The sequence below is a fragment of the Cherax quadricarinatus genome, chromosome 1 (assembly GCF_038502225.1).
Source record: "Cherax quadricarinatus isolate ZL_2023a chromosome 1, ASM3850222v1, whole genome shotgun sequence".
Lineage (NCBI taxonomy): Eukaryota > Metazoa > Arthropoda > Malacostraca > Decapoda > Parastacidae > Cherax > Cherax quadricarinatus.
In genome coordinates this window covers 9,545,763-9,564,356 of record NC_091292.1, presented here as the reverse complement: position 1 = coordinate 9,564,356, position 18,594 = coordinate 9,545,763, and the positions used below count along the sequence as shown (strand labels likewise).

The window sequence follows — 18,594 nt, the reverse complement described above, 5'->3', positions numbered from 1 at the left end:
TTGTCTGGCTCTTCAAAATTGCGTTTCCTCTTCCTTGACCGCTGATGATCAGCCCGGTAACTGTAGTCTTTCACCAGCAGTTTAGCTTTCTCTTCAAACATTTCAAAAGCTTCATCATTGCGAAGTGAGCTTACAAATTCCACTAAGCCTGCATAGAGGTTAGCACAAGTAGCCATTTCAATTTCAATTTTCTGAAGTGTCTTGTTCGTGGCATTTAACCGTTCCAGTATGCAGTCCCAAAGCACACAGAGTAAGGTCAATTCAAAATCTTCCAATTTTGATGCTAAGCTGGCTGCTTCGCATCTTGTAGTTGCTGTCTGGTCTTCATCCTCTGCTATTTGGATCAAAGCAGAACGTATTTCAGCAAAGCTGTCTTTCAAAGCATGTGTTGCATCATGCTGCGCTGACCACCTTGTTGTTGATAATGATTTGATGACATCTCCATGAATGGTTGACTTGAGTATACTCCACCGATGCGTTGAAGCAGAGAAAAAATTAAAGAGTGCTTGTAAAAGTCCAAAAAATGAAACTGCAGCGACACAACACTCCGCAGCACATGACCCAACAAGATTAAGAGAATGTGCTGAGCAGGGCACATATTCAGCAAGTGGGTTGATTTGCTTGATACGGGCTTGCAATCCATTATATTTACCCGACATGTTACTTGCATTGTCGTAGCTCTGGCCATGGTAATCCATAATAGAGAGATCATGTTTAAGCAGAGTATCCAGTACTACATTCATCATTGTTTCTCCATCATGGCCTGAAAGAGGAATGAATTTTATAAAGCGCTCTACAGGCTTACCACTGGAGTCGACAAAGCGAACAATGAATGTCAATTGATCTGTATGTGAAATATCTGGTGTTGAATCTACACTTATTGCAAAGTATTTTGCAGTTTTCACAGCTGCTATGATGTTATTGAGGACCTTCTTAGTCATCAGTTCAATAAATTCATTGCATATAGTAGATGACATGTAAGATACAGTGCCTCTTCCTGCATTCCCAAGGCGTGACACATGATTTGCTAAGAATGGATCGAATTGTGCTAACAGTTCTATGATACCTAGGAAATTGCCATTGTTTTCCGAACCAAAAACCTCATTTTCTCCACGGAAAGCAAGTCTTCTTAGAGCTAAGAATTTTACAACAGCAACAACTCTTTCTAGAACTTTTCTCCAATAAGGGCGCTCTTTTTCAGTTTGATTTTCCAAATGAGAATCCAATAAGCCTTTTTTCTGTGCACGAAATACACTGGCTAAAATGCAGCTCCTGTGAGTGGTGCTGTTTTCATGTTCCTCGAAACGCTTGGAATTTTTCCAGTCATTGAACCCCTGTGTGAAGGTATTTTCTTTGGTAGAAAATAGCTTGCATGCTGAACAGTACACTTTTCCTGAGCTTCCAGAGTATACCATCCATGATCTTTTCACAGTTTCTGAATTTGCAAGCTTCCTATAAAACATAGATGACTTTAAACAACGACGACTTCCATCATCATAAATCCTTGCTGATTTCCTAAAGTCAATGTTCAGAGTTTGACTGAAGTTTTCTGCAATGAAAGCATTACGTAGAGAATCTGGGATTACATTTGGCCATGAGGCAGGATCTTTTAAGACAGATCCTGTGGATGAAATGTCCGTTGAGACATTGAGAGGAGACACAAAAGAAGTAGATGCTGGCTGAGAAATAATGGAGGGAGGGCTTCCTGTATGATCTGACGTATCTGCAGATTCAACTGTACTGGTAACATCAGAAACTGTTTTCGTGAGCATGTCTGTGATCTTTCTGCAGCTTCCTACATCTTTCTTTTTCTGTTCTTCTTCTTGAATTTTCTTCTTTCTTTTCTGTGACCCACTCGCATAAGAACGTCCAACATCACGTTCACGAGATGCCATAATGAGGATGTATCACTGTCTGTAATCATGCAAATACAAATTTTTCATTATCAATTACTATTAATTTTTTAATTATTATTAAAAAAAATTTTCTGTCAATTGGGGGGATATGGCCCCTGTAGCCCCCTTTCCTCTGGCTGCGCATCTAAAAATTCAAAACATTACCAGAAGAAAGGAGTCATATACAGAACTTTTACCATAGATTAGGTTAGTGATTTGGGCTACGAATATTTTACTAATTCATCCTCCTTGATCTCCAGTTTACTTTAGCAGAAATCATACTGAGTCCAAGAACAATGCACAATGGTATTTATATTACCATTTTCATAACTAAACTAATCATTATGTTTTGCATGATATATGGCCTTCCACCATAGATAAGGACATGAGAATTAAAGAATGCAGGGACAATTTTCAGTTTCACCCAACCAACGATTTTCTGATGTGGCTTATGTGTTTCTGGGGAAATATATAGTAAATTAATTGATGTTCTACATCACTTCCGTCGCAACTTGAAAACTAAGCATTTGCGACGGAAGTGATGTAGAACATCAATCAATTGAGATCTGTTATTGAAATGATAAAGACTTAAAGACAGGACAAAGTGCTTTTAAAACCTACAAACGGAAGTCAGTTTGCGTTTTTAGGTTTTTCTTTATAGTATTTTTACCAAAAATGCGTCTTTACTGGTCCATGCATCTTTACTGGTCAAGTAACCCTATCAGGTAACTCTCTTAACATTTAGAGGAGAAAACAAACATTTATCCATACACATCAATGTCTATCAACAACACTTCAGTTAATTTGTCACAGTACAAGTCTAGATAACGTGTAATTACTACAGAAAATTGGAGAGGAATCTCCCATACTCACCCATTAGCGGGAAAACACAGCTGTTCTGATGTAAACAAAGTCGTGTTGAGTGTTGCCATCTATGGTTAGGTTTATTTATTTTGATTTTATTTTATTTCCTTATTTATTTTTGTTTTGATTAATTTTTAAAAATCAATTTTACTCTCATAACACTTGAACTTTTTAGGTAGGGACCCCTTTGCACTTGCACCATGTGTGCAGTCTTGGATGAGCCCCTGAACTCCTTGGACCGCGGGGCCCCCAAATGCGCGGGGCCCTAGGCAAATGCCTAGTTTGCCTATGCGGTAATCTGGCCCTGCCTGGGTGTTAGTCGACTGGTGTGGGTCGCATCCTGGGGGACAAGTCCTTGTTGACGCACTGATTTTCTTGAGTTATCCTGGGTGGCTAACCCTCCGGGGTTAAAAGTCCGAACGAAATCTTATCTTGCGCTGCCTAAGCGGCTAGTTTATTGTACACCCTCTGCTCATCCCATGAACGGTAGCACAAGAAAGAACAGGATTACAGGGGTCACAATCGGTCTTCAACAAATCCAGTTGGGAATAGTTACGTCTGTTATAATTCTTAACATAGCTAATTTATGCAATAAAATATTAGGATACGATCTCAGGAAATTTAAAATATTTTATTACTTCCGATCATAAACACTGGTCGTTATTGTGTTTCGGTCTCATCAAACAGTTCATTCATGGAGCCGATACAAAATGTGGTTCCACTCTCAAGATTTCAGATATCTTATCATTAACAATGAAGGGGTTTGTGTCAACGTTTTTGGCCCCAGACTATTCAACATTTTATCAGAATTCATCAGAAACATTGCTGGGCGTAGAAAAGCTCTCGGAATTCGTCAAAAGTACCCTCTGAAAGGTTGGATGTTTGTGGATAAGATTCAGTATTGTAGTGTGTGGTCCTGTCTTTGTCCACACACTTTGCATTGTCACTGGCATTTCAACACAATTCTTAATGCCAGAAATGCTTACAGAATAGCCTTAACGTAGCAGCTACGTGTTAAAATTTAGTGACTTTATTACGTTCTCTGGGAAGATCAATTTGCCATTATGATGGACAATAGATCTGTAAGTTCCTCTCTATACTGTTCTACTTCAAACTCGTTTGCCAGTTACATTCGATATTCTTTTTGTCATTTATTTCCGGGCTGTGGCTTGTACGTCAATTTGCGTGTGGCCAGCAGTAATAGCCTGGTTGGTCAGACCCTGATCCACCACGAGGCTTGGTCTCAGACCAGGAGTTGACCCCCAAAACCCTCTCCAGGTATACTCCAGGTATGCTCCCTGGGGCCTATGTGAATGCAATCTACAAAAGCTTAACTCTAATCCCATTTTAATAATATGTGTATTGTTACACAAGCAGTCTACATTCAAGCTTCAGGGAATTTAGAGAAACTAACAAGGAAAAAGGGGTTAGTTAAAATCAAGTTGTCTTAAGTTGTATTTTCCACAAATTTGGCAAACAGTTCGGTTAGTAAATTGGAAACCTAATTGTTCTAATATATTATGGAACCATCAGGCTGGTTTACGATAGCAATTTTCCGCCTTACCACTGTTAAAGTTAGAGGGACCAACAATGTAGTTACTCTGTGTGATATTTTTAGTCTGCATGTCGTGTATACGTGTATGTTCCAGGGTACATAGTATAGAAATCTGTCGAAAATGAGAATTGTGCATGTCGAGTTTCTTGGGAGGGAAGGTGGGCATGGTGATATCAAAAGCTGTTATCTCTCATGGTGGTGGAAAATGCTGTTGTTTCCCAGAATGATGCAGTTCATGCTTTCCAAACATTTCTCTGTGTGTGTGGTTGTTTTTATAAGAACACTTTAATTCACTTATCCCATGGCATATATGTTGTAATAATTTTGTAAAGACAATATCGTTTTCCTCATCAAACAACAGCAGCAATATTATATACAAATAATTCTCTCCTCTTATTAGGTATTTCAATGATCAAAACAGAATAATTCTTGGATCTTCATTTTTACAAGTTTTTCAATGGTTTTATTGCGTTGCCGGACTAAAACTGGTGCATGGTAATCTATTAGCTATCTTATGTAAGCTAAATACTGAATATAATTTTTGGCATTTGTCTCATTTGCACCATAGTTAATATTATACCCTACAACAGTTCTGAGAGCTTCAGGTCTGTCTTTACATTATAGATATGTTTCGAGTAATTATTTGTGCACATTGGATGGTAATACCTGGATATTTACACTAACTTTTAATTTTGGTGGTCTGCTTTTACAGGTAACAATTTCGTCTTTCCTCTACAGAACATTTTTAGCCCAACATTTTCACAGGTTCTCTGTACATGAATTAGAGTGGTTTGCACTTAATTAACAGTTTTAATCTGTAGAAAAATATCTTCAGCATAGCTAAATGTGATATTACTAGGGGTGGCTGGTATAGATTTTATTACGACAATGACTAATATAATGAACAGCGTGCGACTTAATACACTGTCTTAAGGAGTACCAAGTTACATCTCTTACTTTCACTCTTGTAACCCTGAAAAAATGCAGCAGATTTTGTAGCAGCGAGATAACTAAGGGTCTAGCGTAACAATATTCACCAAAGTCAGTTTTAGATAGCTTATACAAAATAATTTCTTTGCTACGTCGAAAGCATTTTTAATATCGAGAATATGTGTGCATTAGTGCACTTTTCCCCATGGTCAATTAAAAATGTTGTAATGCAATTTGTTTCAGTTTTGTCATGTGTAAATCTAATATTACTGGTTGACTTATGTTCTTTAATTTTGTACAGGACATTGTTAATCATCATCCTCAGTAATATTTGACAGTCAGCTAGTTAGTGAGATGAGGCGAAAAACATGATGCTGGAACATGATGCAGCAACAATGCTGTTGATCCGTAGTGAAGGTAACTGAATCAAACGTAACACACTCTGTAAAATACTGACCGTATGGAACCAAGCACACGCCTCATTTAATTTAATGAAGTCATAGGTGATACGGCCCTTTCCTGGAACAGTAGTTTTTTTCCCTGTTACAGAGAGTGACATGAAAATACGTAGGTGGTTGACTAAGTTAATCTATGCTAATCGAAGTCCAGATGTACATGCATAGGGGTCCTGATCAGCAGAATGCATGTACCTGTGAAGGTGTCTTCACAAAATACAACTTCAACAACAAGAACATCAACTGGGACCAGGTAAACCATGTCCTAAACGAAACATGTTGGCAGCCGAAGCATGTTCTAGGCATATTCCCCTAAGAAAGAAGAAGAGTAGGAGTAAACTGGAGAGAGAAAGACGCTCCCTCTACAGAAGACGACGAAGAGTCACTGAGCTCCTCAGGAGTGCTAGAATATCTGATACACGAAAGGAGGCGCTGACCAGGGAAGTGGAAACTATCGAACTTAAGTTAAATGACTCTTACAGGAACCAGGAGAGGCAGGAGGAGCTTAAAGCTATTAGTGAAATTGAAAGAAATTCAAAATATTTCTTTTTATATGCCAAAAACAAGGCAAATACCACATCTAGTATCGGGCCCTTACTCAGACGTTGATGGGACTTACACAGATGACAACAAGGAAATGAGTGAAATATTGAAATCCCAGTACGACTCTGTGTTTAGTGAACCACTAATCGGTCTGAGGATCGACGACCCAAATGATTTCTTCATGAATGAGCCTCAAAACTCCATAAATGTATGCCAGATTTCCGACATTACCCTAACTCCGATAGATTTCGAAAAAGCCATTGACAACATGCCTATGCACTCAGCCCCGGGCCCAGACTCGTGGAACTCTGTTTTCGTTAAGAACTGCAAGAAACCCCTCTCGTGTGCCCTAAATACACTATGGAGGAGGAGCTTGGACATGGGTGAAATTCCACAGTCACTTAAAACAGCTGATATAGCCCCACTCCATAAAGGAGGCAGCAAAGCATTAGCTAAGAACTATAGATCATTAGCTCTGACGTCCCACATCATAAAAATCTTTGAAAGAGTGCTAAGAAGCAGGATTGCAATTCACCTGGATTCCCAAAATCTGCGCAATCCAGGGCAACATGGGTTCAGGACAGGTCGCTCCTGCCTCTCACAACTACTGGATCACTATGACATGACCTTGGATGCACTGGAAGAAAATCAGAATGCAGATGTAATATACACAGACTTTGCAAAAGCATTTGACAAATGCGATCATGGCGTAATAGCCCATAAAATACGTGCTAAAGGATTAACTGGGAAAGTGGTGAGATGGATCTTCAACTTCCTAACAAATCGAAAACAAAGAGTAGTGGTCAACAGAATTAAATCGGAGGCTGCCATAGTGAAGAGCTCTGTTCCACAAGGCACAGTACTCGCCCCCATCTTATTCCTTATCCTCATATCAGACATACACAGAGATATACACCACAGCACCGTATCATCCTTTGCTGATGATACTAGGATCTGCATGAGGCTGTCATCTGCTGAGGACGCGGTTAACCTCCAAGAAGATATAAACAAAGTTTTCCAGTGGGCAACGGTAAACAATATGATGTTCAATGAGGACAAATTCCAACTACTCCGTTATGGAAAACTGGAGGAGATAATAACTAGAACAGAGTATACTACTGACTCCGGCCATACAATAGAGCGGAAAAATAATGTAAGGGACCTGGGAGTAGTAATGTCTGAGGATCTCACTTTCAAGGATCACAACAGTGCCACGATCGCACGTGCAAAGAAAATGATAGGATGGATAATGAGAACTTTCAAAACGAGAGATGCCAAGCCAATGATGATCCTTTTCAAATCATTTGTTCTCTCTAGGCTGGAATACTGCTGTACATTAACATCTCCATTCAAAGCAGGTGAAATCGCAGATCTAGAGAGTGTACAGAGATCCTTTACTACACGTATAAGTTCTGTCAAGCACCTTAACTACTGGGAACGCTTGGAAGCACTTGACTTGTACACGTTGGAACGCAGGAGGGAGAGATATATCATAATCTACACTTGGAAAATCTTGGAAGGAATGGTCCCAAATCTGCACACAGAAATCACTCCCTGTGAAAGTAAAAGACTGGGCAGGCGATACAAAATGTCCCCAATAAAAAGTAGGGGCGCCATTGGTACACTAAGGGAAAACACCATAAGTGTCCGGGGCCCAAAACTGTTCAACAGCCTCCCATCAAGCATTAGGGGAATTGCCAATAAACCCCTGGCTGCCTTCAAGAGAGAGCTGGACAGATACCTGAAGTCAGTGCCGGATCAGCCGCGCTGTGGCTCGTACGTTGGACTGCGTGCGGCCAGCAGTAACAGCCTAGTTGATCAGGCCCTGATCCATCTGGAGGACTGGTTATGGACCGGGCCGCTGGGGCGTTGATCCCCGGAATAACCTCCAGGTAACCTCCAGGTATCCAGGTATGCGGGTACGCATAGCCTGTCATACACTACCTGACACAAACCTGCCTCAGCATGGGTTTGAAGACATTAAGCATGCCTTCACTGGCTATCATGTTTCATTCAGAACTAACCTTTATCAACTCTGAGCGAAACGTTGTCTGGAAAAATTCTTGCCCTGCATAGTCTCTTTATACCCATTTCTCTGGGCGTTATGCCTCTACATCCTGCATCGCAAAAAAAAAGTGTATATGAAAAAGTTAATTAAATGTTGGGAATGTGATTTAGAATGAAACAGCTGTCAGTGTAACAGTTTGTATGACAAACTGTAAGCGTCGCCAGCTGCTTTTAGACAACAATATTGCATGATGGCTATAAGGAATCACCACAGGTAAGCGGAATGTCAGCGAATCATACATGCAAGTAACAGCTTAATACTTTGATTTACAACAGTAGCATTTACTGCGTACACAAAGAGAAATTAGCAGCTGCTACCCAATAAAAAAGAAAAAGGTGTGTACAGTTAGGTTCTGTACACACACACACACACACACACACACACACACACACACACACACTAGTGATCATGTGGTTCTGTGCTTCGACTACATAGTTGAGCTCCAAGTGGAGAGAGCAGCAGGAATAGGGTGGGAAAAACCAAACTACAAAAGGGGGAACTACTCAGGCTTGAGGAACTTCTTTCAAGACATTCAGTGGGAGAGGGAACTGACAGGAAAACCAGTACAAGAAATGATGGACTATGTCGCAGCAAAATGCAAGGAGGCAGAGGAGAGGTTTGTTCTCAAGGGAAACAGAAATAACGGGAAGAACAGAACGAGTCCTTGGTTCACCCAAAGGTGTAGGGAGGCAAAAACTAGGTGTACTAGAGAATGGAAAAGGTACAGAAGACAGAGAACTCGGGAAAATAAAGAGATTAGCCGAAGAGCCAGAAACGAATATGCACAGATAAGAAGGGAGGCTCAGCGGCAATACGAAAATGACATAGCATCGAAAGTCAAGACTGACCCGAAGCTGTTGTACAGCCACATCAGGAGGAAAACAACAGTCAAGGACCAGGTAATCAGACTGAGAAAGGGTGATGGGGAATTCACAAGAAACGACCGGGAGGTATGTCAGGAGCTCAACACGAGATTTAAAGAAGTATTTACAGTGGAAACCAGTAGGACTCCAGGAAATCAGAGCAGGGGGGTGCACCAGCAAGTGCTGGGTGAGGTACATATAACCAAGGAGGAGGTGAAGAAGCTGCTATGCAAACTTGACACCTCAAAGGCGGTGGGACCAGACAACATCTCTCCGTGGGTCCTTAAAGAGGGAGCAGAGATATTGTGTGTACCATTAACAAAGATCTTCAACACATCATTTGAAACTGGGCAACTCCCCGAGGTATGGAAGATGGCAAATGTAGTCCCAATTTTTAAAAAGGGAGACAGACATGAGGCACTAAACTACAGACCTGTATCACTAACGTGTATAGTATGCAAGGTCATGGAGAAGATCATCAGGAGGAGAGTGGTGGAGCACCTGGAAAGAAACAAGTGTATAATTGACAACCAGCATGGTTTCAGGGAGGGAAAATCCTTTGTCACAAACCTACTTGAGTTTTATGACAAGGTGACAGAAGTAAGACAAGAGAGAAAGGGGTGGATCGACTGCATTTTTATTGACTGCAAGAAGGCCTTCGACACAGTTCCTCACAAGAGGTTACTGCAAAAGCTAGAGGATCAGGCACACATAACAGGAAAGGCACTGCAATGGATCAGAGAATACCTGACAGGGAGGCAACAACGAGTCATGGTACGTGACGAGGTGTCAGAGTGGGCGCCTGTGACAAGCGGGGTTCCACAGGGGTCAGTCCTAGGACCTGTGCTGTTCTTGGTATATGTGAATGACATAACGGAAGGGATAGACTCAGAAGTGTCCTTGTTTGCGGATGATGTGAAGTTAATGAGAAGAATCAAATCGGATGAGGATCAGGCAGGACTACAAAGAGACCTGGACAGGCTACAAGCCTGGTCCAGCAACTGGCTCCTTGAGTTTAACCCTGCCAAATGCAAAGTCATGAAGATTGGGGAAGGGCAAAGAAGACCGCAGACACAATATAGTTTAGATGGCCAAAGTCTGGAAACCTCACTCAAGGAAAAAGATCTGGGGGTGAGTATAACACCGAGCATATCTCCTGAGGCGCACATCAATCAGATAACTGCTGCAGCATACGGGCGGCTGGCAAACCTACGGATAGCGTTCCGATACCTCAGTAAGGATTCGTTCAAGACTATGTATACCATTTACGTCAGGCCCATACTGGAGTATGCAGCACCAGTTTGGAATCCACACCTAGTCAAGCACGTCAAGAAATTAGAGAAAGTGCAAAGGTTTGCAACAAGACTAGTCCCAGAGCTACGGGGTTTGTCCTACGAAGAAAGGTTGAGGGAAATCGGCCTGACGACACTGGAGGCCAGGAGGGTCAGGGGAGACATGATAACGACATATAAAATACTGCGCGGAATAGACGAGGTGGACAAAGACGGGATGTTCCAGAGATGGGACACAGACACAAGAGGTCACAATTGGAAGTTGAAGACTCAGATGAATCAAAGGGATGTTAGGAAGTATTTCTTCAGTCATAGAGTAGTCAGGCCGTGGAATAGCCTAGAGAGTGACGTAGTGGAGGCGGGAACAATACATAGTTTCAAGGCGAGGTATGATAAAGCTCATGGAGCAGGGAGAGAGAGGACCTAGTAGCAATCAGTGAAGAGGCGGGGCCAGGAGCTATGACTCGACCCCTGCAACCACAAATAGGTGAATACAAATAGGTGAGTACACACACACACACACACACACACACACACACACACACACACACATACACACTCACACACACACACACACATACACACACACAATCAGTAGTAGCAATCAGCGAAGAGACAGGGCCAGGAGCTGTGACTCGACCCCTGCAACCACAAATAGGTGAGTAAAAATAGGTGAGTACACACACACACAGGAGCTAAGACTCGACCCCTGCAACCACAAATAGGTGAGTACACACACACATACACACACACACACGACCCCTGCAACCTCAACTAGGCGAGTGTACACACACACACACACACACACACACACACACACACACACACACACACACACACACACACACACACACACACACACACACACACACTCACACTCACACTCACACTCTTATATACAACAGGCCAAGTGTCTAATTGACATGTGCCTAGGACAAAATGGTAACTAACACACTCTCACACTCACACTCACACACACACACACACACACACTCACACACACACACACACACACACACACACACACACACACACACACACACACACACACACACACACACACACTCACACTCACACACACACACACACACACACACACACACACACACACACACTCACACACACACACACACACACACACTCACACACACACACTCACACACACACACTCACACACACACACTCACACACACACTCTCACACACACACTCACACACACACACTCACACACACACACTCACACACACACACACACACACACACACACACACACACACACACACACACACACACACACACACACACACACACTCACACACACACACACACACACACACACTCACACACACACACTCACACACACACACACACACACACACACACACTCACACACACACACTCACACACACACACTCACACACACACACTCACACACACACACTCACACACACACACTCACACACACACACTCACACACACACACTCACACACACACACACACACACACACACACACACACACACACACACACACACACACACACACTCACACTCACACTCACACTCTTATATACAACAGGCCAAGTGTCTAATTGACATGTGCCTAGGACAAAATGGTAACTAACTAACACACTGAGAGGAATTGACAAGGTGGACAAAGACAGGATGTTCCAGAGATGGGACACAGCAACAAGGGGACACAGTTGGAAGTTGAAGACACAGATGAATCACAAGGATGTTAGGAAGTATTTATTCAGCCACAGAGTAGTCAGGAAGTGGAATAGTTTGGGAAGCGATGTAGTAGAGGCAGGATCCATACATAGCTTTAAGCAGAGGTACGATAAAGCTCACGGTTCAGGGAGAGTGACCTGGTAGCGACCAGTGAAGAGGCGGAGCGAGGAGCTAGGACTCGACCCCTGCAACCTCAACTAGGTGAATACAACTATGTGAGTACACATACACACACATTCAGGACCCTGTACACCGTGTACGTTAGGCCCATATTGGAGTATGCGGCACCAGTTTGGAACCCACACCTAGCCAAGCACGTAAGGAAACTAGAGAAAATGCAAAGGTTTTCAATAAGACTAGTCCCAGAGCTAAGGGGTATGTATTCTGTCAATGTATTTTGTCTTTAAATAAATCATACGTATATAACATATAAACCATGGTAGGAGAAAACAATTTTCAAACTTCAGGGAGAACTTTGAGTTTTCCCTGAAGCAAGTTCATTCTTTTCTCTGAGTATGAGGGTCCCCAGGACAGTTCCAGAGGTGGTACCTCCCTATATATATATATATATATATATATATATATATATATATATATATATATATATATATATATATATATATATATATATATATATATATATATATATATATATATATATATATATATATATATATATATATATATATATATATATATATATATATATATATATATATATATATATATATATATATATATATATATATATATATATATATATATATGCATGCATATATATTTCTTGTTGATTAGATATTATTATTATTATTATTATTATTATTATTATTATTATTACTATTATTATTATTATTATTATTATTATTACTATTATTATTATTATTATTATTATTATTATTATTATTATTATTATTATTATTATTATTACTATTATTATTATTATTATTATTACTATTATTATTATTATTATTACTATTATTATTATTATTATTATTATTACTATTATTATTATTATTATTATTATTATTATTACTATTATTATTATTATTATTATTATTATTATTATTATTATTATTATTATTATTACTATTATTATTATTATTATTATTATTATTATTATTATTATTATTATTATTATTATTATTATTATTATTATTATTATTATTATTATTATTATTATTATTATTATTACTATTATTATTATTATTATTATTACTATTATTATTATTATTATTATTATTACTATTATTATTATTATTATTATTATTACTATTATTATTATTATTATTATTATTATTATTATTATTATTATTATTATTATTATTATTATTACTATTATTATTATTATTATTATTAATATTATTATTATTATTATTATTATTATTATTACTATTATTATTATTATTATTATTATTATTACTATTATTATTATTATTATTATTATTACTATTATTATTATTATTATTATTATTATTATTATTATTATTATTATTACTATTATTATTATTATTATTAATATTATTATTATTATTATTATTATTATTATTATTATTATTATTATTATTATTATTATAATCATGAAGAAGCGCTAAACCCGTAAAGGTCATGCAGTGCCTGAGAAATGACTGAAATCACCCGTGACCCGAGGAAGGATTAATATAGTTCAAAATTCATGGATGAAGAGATATTAGCTAGCATCAAAAATCAAGGTCCCTTCCTCAACATCTGTTAAAGAAGATGTCAGCGTTTACTAAAAATCAAGGTCCCTTCCTCAACATCTGTTAAAGAAGATGTCAGCGTTTACTAAAAATCAAGGTCCCTTCCTCAACATCTGTTAAAGAAGATGTCAGTGTTTACTAAAAATCAAGGTCCCTTCCTCAACATCTGTTAAAGAAGATGTCAGCGTTTACTAAAAATCAAGGTCCCTTCCTCAACATCTGTTGAAGAAGATGTCAGCGTTTACTAAAAATCAAGGTCCCTTCCTCAACATCTGTTAAAGAAGATGTCAGCGTTTACTAAAAGTCAAGGTCCCTTCCTCAACATCTGTTAAAGAAGATGTCAGCGTTTACTAAAAATCAAGGTCCCTTCCTCAACATCTGTTAAAGAAGATGTCAGCGTTTACTAAAAATCAAGGTCCCTTCCTCAACATCTGTTAAAGAAGATGTCAGCGTTTACTAAAAATCAAGGTCCCTTCCTCAACATCTGTTAAAGAAGATGTCAGCGTTTACTAAAAATCAAGGTCCCTTCCTCAACATCTGTTAAAGAAGATGTCAGCGTTTACTAAAAGTCAAGGTCCCTTCCTCAACATCTGTTAAAGAAGATGTCAGCGTTTACTAAAAATCAAGGTCCCTTCCTCAACATCTGTTAAAGAAGATGTCAGCGTTTACTAAAAATCAAGGTCCCTTCCTCAACATCTGTTAGAGAAGATGTCAGCGTTTACTAAAAGTCAAGGTCCCTTCCTCAACATCTGTTAAAGAAGATGTCAGCGTTTACTAAAAATCAAGGTCCCTTCCTCAACATCTGTTAAAGAAGATGTCAGCGTTTACTAAAAATCAAGGTCCCTTCCTCAACATCTGTTAAAGAAGATGTCAGCGTTTACTAAAAATCAAGGTCCCTTCCTCAACATCTGTTAAAGAAGATGTCAGCGTTTACTAAAAATCAAGGTCCCTTCCTCAACATCTGTTAAAGAAGATGTCAGCGTTTACTAAAAATCAAGGTCCCTTCCTCAACATCTGTTAAAGAAGATGTCAGCGTTTACTAAAAGTCAAGGTCCCTTCCTCAACATCTGTTAAAGAAGATGTCAGCGTTTACTAAAAGTCAAGGTCCCTTCCTCAACATCTGTTAAAGAAGATGTCAGCGTTTACTAAAAATCAAGGTCCCTTCCTCAACATCTGTTAAAGAAGATGTCAGCGTTTACTAAAAATCAAGGTCCCTTCCTCAACATCTGTTAAAGAAGATGTCAGCGTTTACTAAAAATCAAGGTCCCTTCCTCAACATCTGTTAAAGAAGATGTCAGCGTTTACTAAAAATCAAGGTCCCTTCCTCAACATCTGTTAAAGAAGATGTCAGCGTTTACTAAAAATCAAGGTCCCTTCCTCAACATCTGTTAAAGAAGATGTCAGCGTTTACTAAAAATCAAGGTCCCTTCCTCAACATCTGTTAAAGAAGATGTCAGCGTTTACTAAAAATCAAGGTCCCTTCCTCAACATCTGTTAAAGAAGATGTCAGCGTTTACTAAAAATCAAGGTCCCTTCCTCAACATCTGTTGAAGAAGATGTCAGCGTTTACTAAAAATCAAGGTCCCTTCCTCAACATCTGTTGAAGAAGATGTCAGCGTTTACTAAAAATCAAGGTCCCTTCCTCAACATCTGTTGAAGAAGATGTCAGCGTTTACTAAAAATCAAGGTCCCTTCCTCAACATCTGTTAAAGAAGATGTCAGCGTTTACTAAAAATCAAGGTCCCTTCCTCAACATCTGTTAAAGAAGATGTCAGCGTTTACTAAAAATCAAGGTCCCTTCCTCAACATCTGTTAAAGAAGATGTCAGCGTTTACTAAAAATCAAGGTCCCTTCCTCAACATCTGTTAAAGAAGATGTCAGCGTTTACTAAAAATCAAGGTCCCTTCCTCAACATCTGTTAAAGAAGATGTCAGCGTTTACTAAAAATCAAGGTCCCTTCCTCAACATCTGTTAAAGAAGATGTCAGCGTTTACTAAAAATCAAGGTCCCTTCCTCAACATCTGTTGAAGAAGATGTCAGCGTTTACTAAAAATCAAGGTCCCTTCCTCAACATCTGTTGACGTGCTCTAAATATAACCCGTTTACAAGTAATCTCCAGATATGATAACGAACCAGAAGGTACTTGAAAAAGTTAGTTGCTGCTGAGCACTGGGAGGTCAAGATAACGTGAATTCAGCGTCTATACTTATCATTTTACTTAGTTGCAGTAGTCATCCTAATTCTTACAGGCATACATACTATTCAGTAGTTGGTGGTATTTCATACCACAGTATTTACCTCGCTCGGCTCGCTACCGAGAGAACCTGAGATCGATCCTCACTACGAGGTGAGAAGTAATGGCAAGTCTCCTAACACCTCCTGCCCCTATTCTAACAATAAACAGCATCTATGAAAATATAAATATACAAAATAAAGCCTATATAAAATATATATCTTTAATCTAGCTTAGTAGGGTACATCCGGAACCTTGTAGCTCGGTGGCAGCGTGCTTCTTTAATAATAATAATAATAATAATAATAATAATAATAATAATAATAATAATAATAATAATAATAATCTATTCAGCATGAAACAATATTTGTACAGATTATTATTATTATAACCATAAAGAAGCGCTAAACCACAAGGGCTATACAGCGAATATTTGTACAGAGATGGGTGACATTTAGCTGTGTATGCAAAAAGCCTATAGCTATGCAGAGCATTTCGAGCAAACTTAAGCCTAGCTTAAGCAATAACTAATAAATTACTTACACAGATAAGGACATTAAGAGTCCATAAACAGCAAATTTAGGAATTACAAGGAGAACAAACAAGCAATCAGTTATTACTTAAGGTTGGATTATGATTACAAGTAATGAGAATAAGAATATTTTTTTCACGTGTTTGTGGTTAAGAGAACTGCTTTTCAATCCTATGGTGAAGCAAGACAAATCGGCATCTCTTCCAGCACCTGCTGCCCCGGTTAGTCAAGCAGCTAAACAAACAAATGTCTTCACTTCATAAGAGCACCAAATTTTATAGAACATTTTGTAAATTCTTGTTTTTAAATTTTTTTGGGGAGCTCTCAAGTATAATTTCACGATTGAGCATTTGATTTCTTAAACATCTGTTCACAATAAGATTAAATTATTGAAGAATTAATTGCCCATTTTTTTTAAGCTAAAAAATGATATAATTTTGAATATAAACCGTGGTATGGGTGAAGGTCGAACTCACGGCAAGCGAGTCGGAAAACTCCAGGCCAGTAGTTTACAGTCGTGTTATTACGATTTCGTGAGTCATTTTGTATATAGTCAACTTCTATATCTTTAATAGTTATATAGTTCAGTAGCATAAGACAGTCTTGACACCAAAATCAACATGATTGTTCATTGCTCACATTAATAAAATGTGGCAGCAGGACCTGTCTGTGTTTGCAGATCGTTTCCCGCTGTCTCTGAAATATTTACAGATACAATATTCTACTTACTTCAGCTGAACCTGCTTGCATGTACATCTCTCGCCAAGGTCTTTTATGTTCTTGCAGCCACATTTAACCAAGTGGCCCCGTGGCCTAGTTGGCTAAGCTCCATTGAAAATAAGTCACTCTGGCTTTTTTGGGTTATCGTAGGTTCTTTACACATATGTTGCTATGTATGATAATCTATGTAACTGTATTTGTGTTAACCTGAATAAAATTACTTACTGATTACGCTTAGATAGGAACAGAAAAGGTGGTGGGGTATGTGCCTACATAAGAAATGACTTAGCTTACAACCCAAGACCTGATGTAAATGACAATAAACTGGAGATTCTATGGTTTGAAGTGCTCCTTCCCAAGACAAAACCCATCTTAATAGGAACCGCCCTCCCACCCAAGACCAGTTCTTAGAAGACTTTTCCAGAGTCTTGTCCGGACTTGAGAACAACTGCGAGACAGTAATACTGGGAGACTTCAATATCTGTTTTCAGCAACAAAATAGCGGGCTATGCAAAAGGTATAAGCAAATTCTAGGTTTAAATAATTACACTCGATTAATTGATACACCAACCAGGATCACACAGTTCTCAGCCACCCTAATTGACCACATACAGTGGAACTCCGGTTTTCGAACTTAATCTGTTCCAGAATGTCGTTATAAAAACCGAAAAGTGCGAAAACTGAATCAATTTTTCCCTAAGATATAATGTAAATACAATTAATCCGTTCCAAATACCCAAAAATATTCACAAAAAAATAATTTTTAATGAATAAATATAGTTTTACATACACAAAAAATGATAAATAAATATAATATAAACATTACATACCTTTATTGAAGACTCTTGTTGGCATACTGAAGAAGGCGATTAGGGGAGAGAGAGTTGAAGTTATTGATTGGAAGGGGAATCCCCCTCCATAAGGACTCTAGGTATCAAAGCCCTCTGTGGGGTTACCACTTCCATTCTTTGTCTTTTACTGCTACTAGGACCAGCTTGAGAGTCACTGGACCCCTGAAGCACAAAATATCTGTCCAGAGAACTCTGTTTCTGGCGTCTCTTAAGATTTGTTTGAAGTGGGACAAGGTTCTGTCACTGAACGATATGGCTTGTTTCAGCTTGGTCAGGGTGATATTTTTCCACCTCTTTCCATTTTGCACAAATGTCTTTAATCACTGAAGAAGGCACCTTATCCCC

General features: G+C 38.8%; 1 long non-coding RNA gene across 2 annotated transcripts in view; it reads right to left on the bottom strand.

The window, feature by feature from the left end:
* The window catches only part of LOC138853816 (uncharacterized), a 463,743-nt gene that overhangs the window by 59,350 nt on the left and 385,799 nt on the right, over positions 1 to 18,594 (bottom strand). The window lies entirely within an intron of this gene.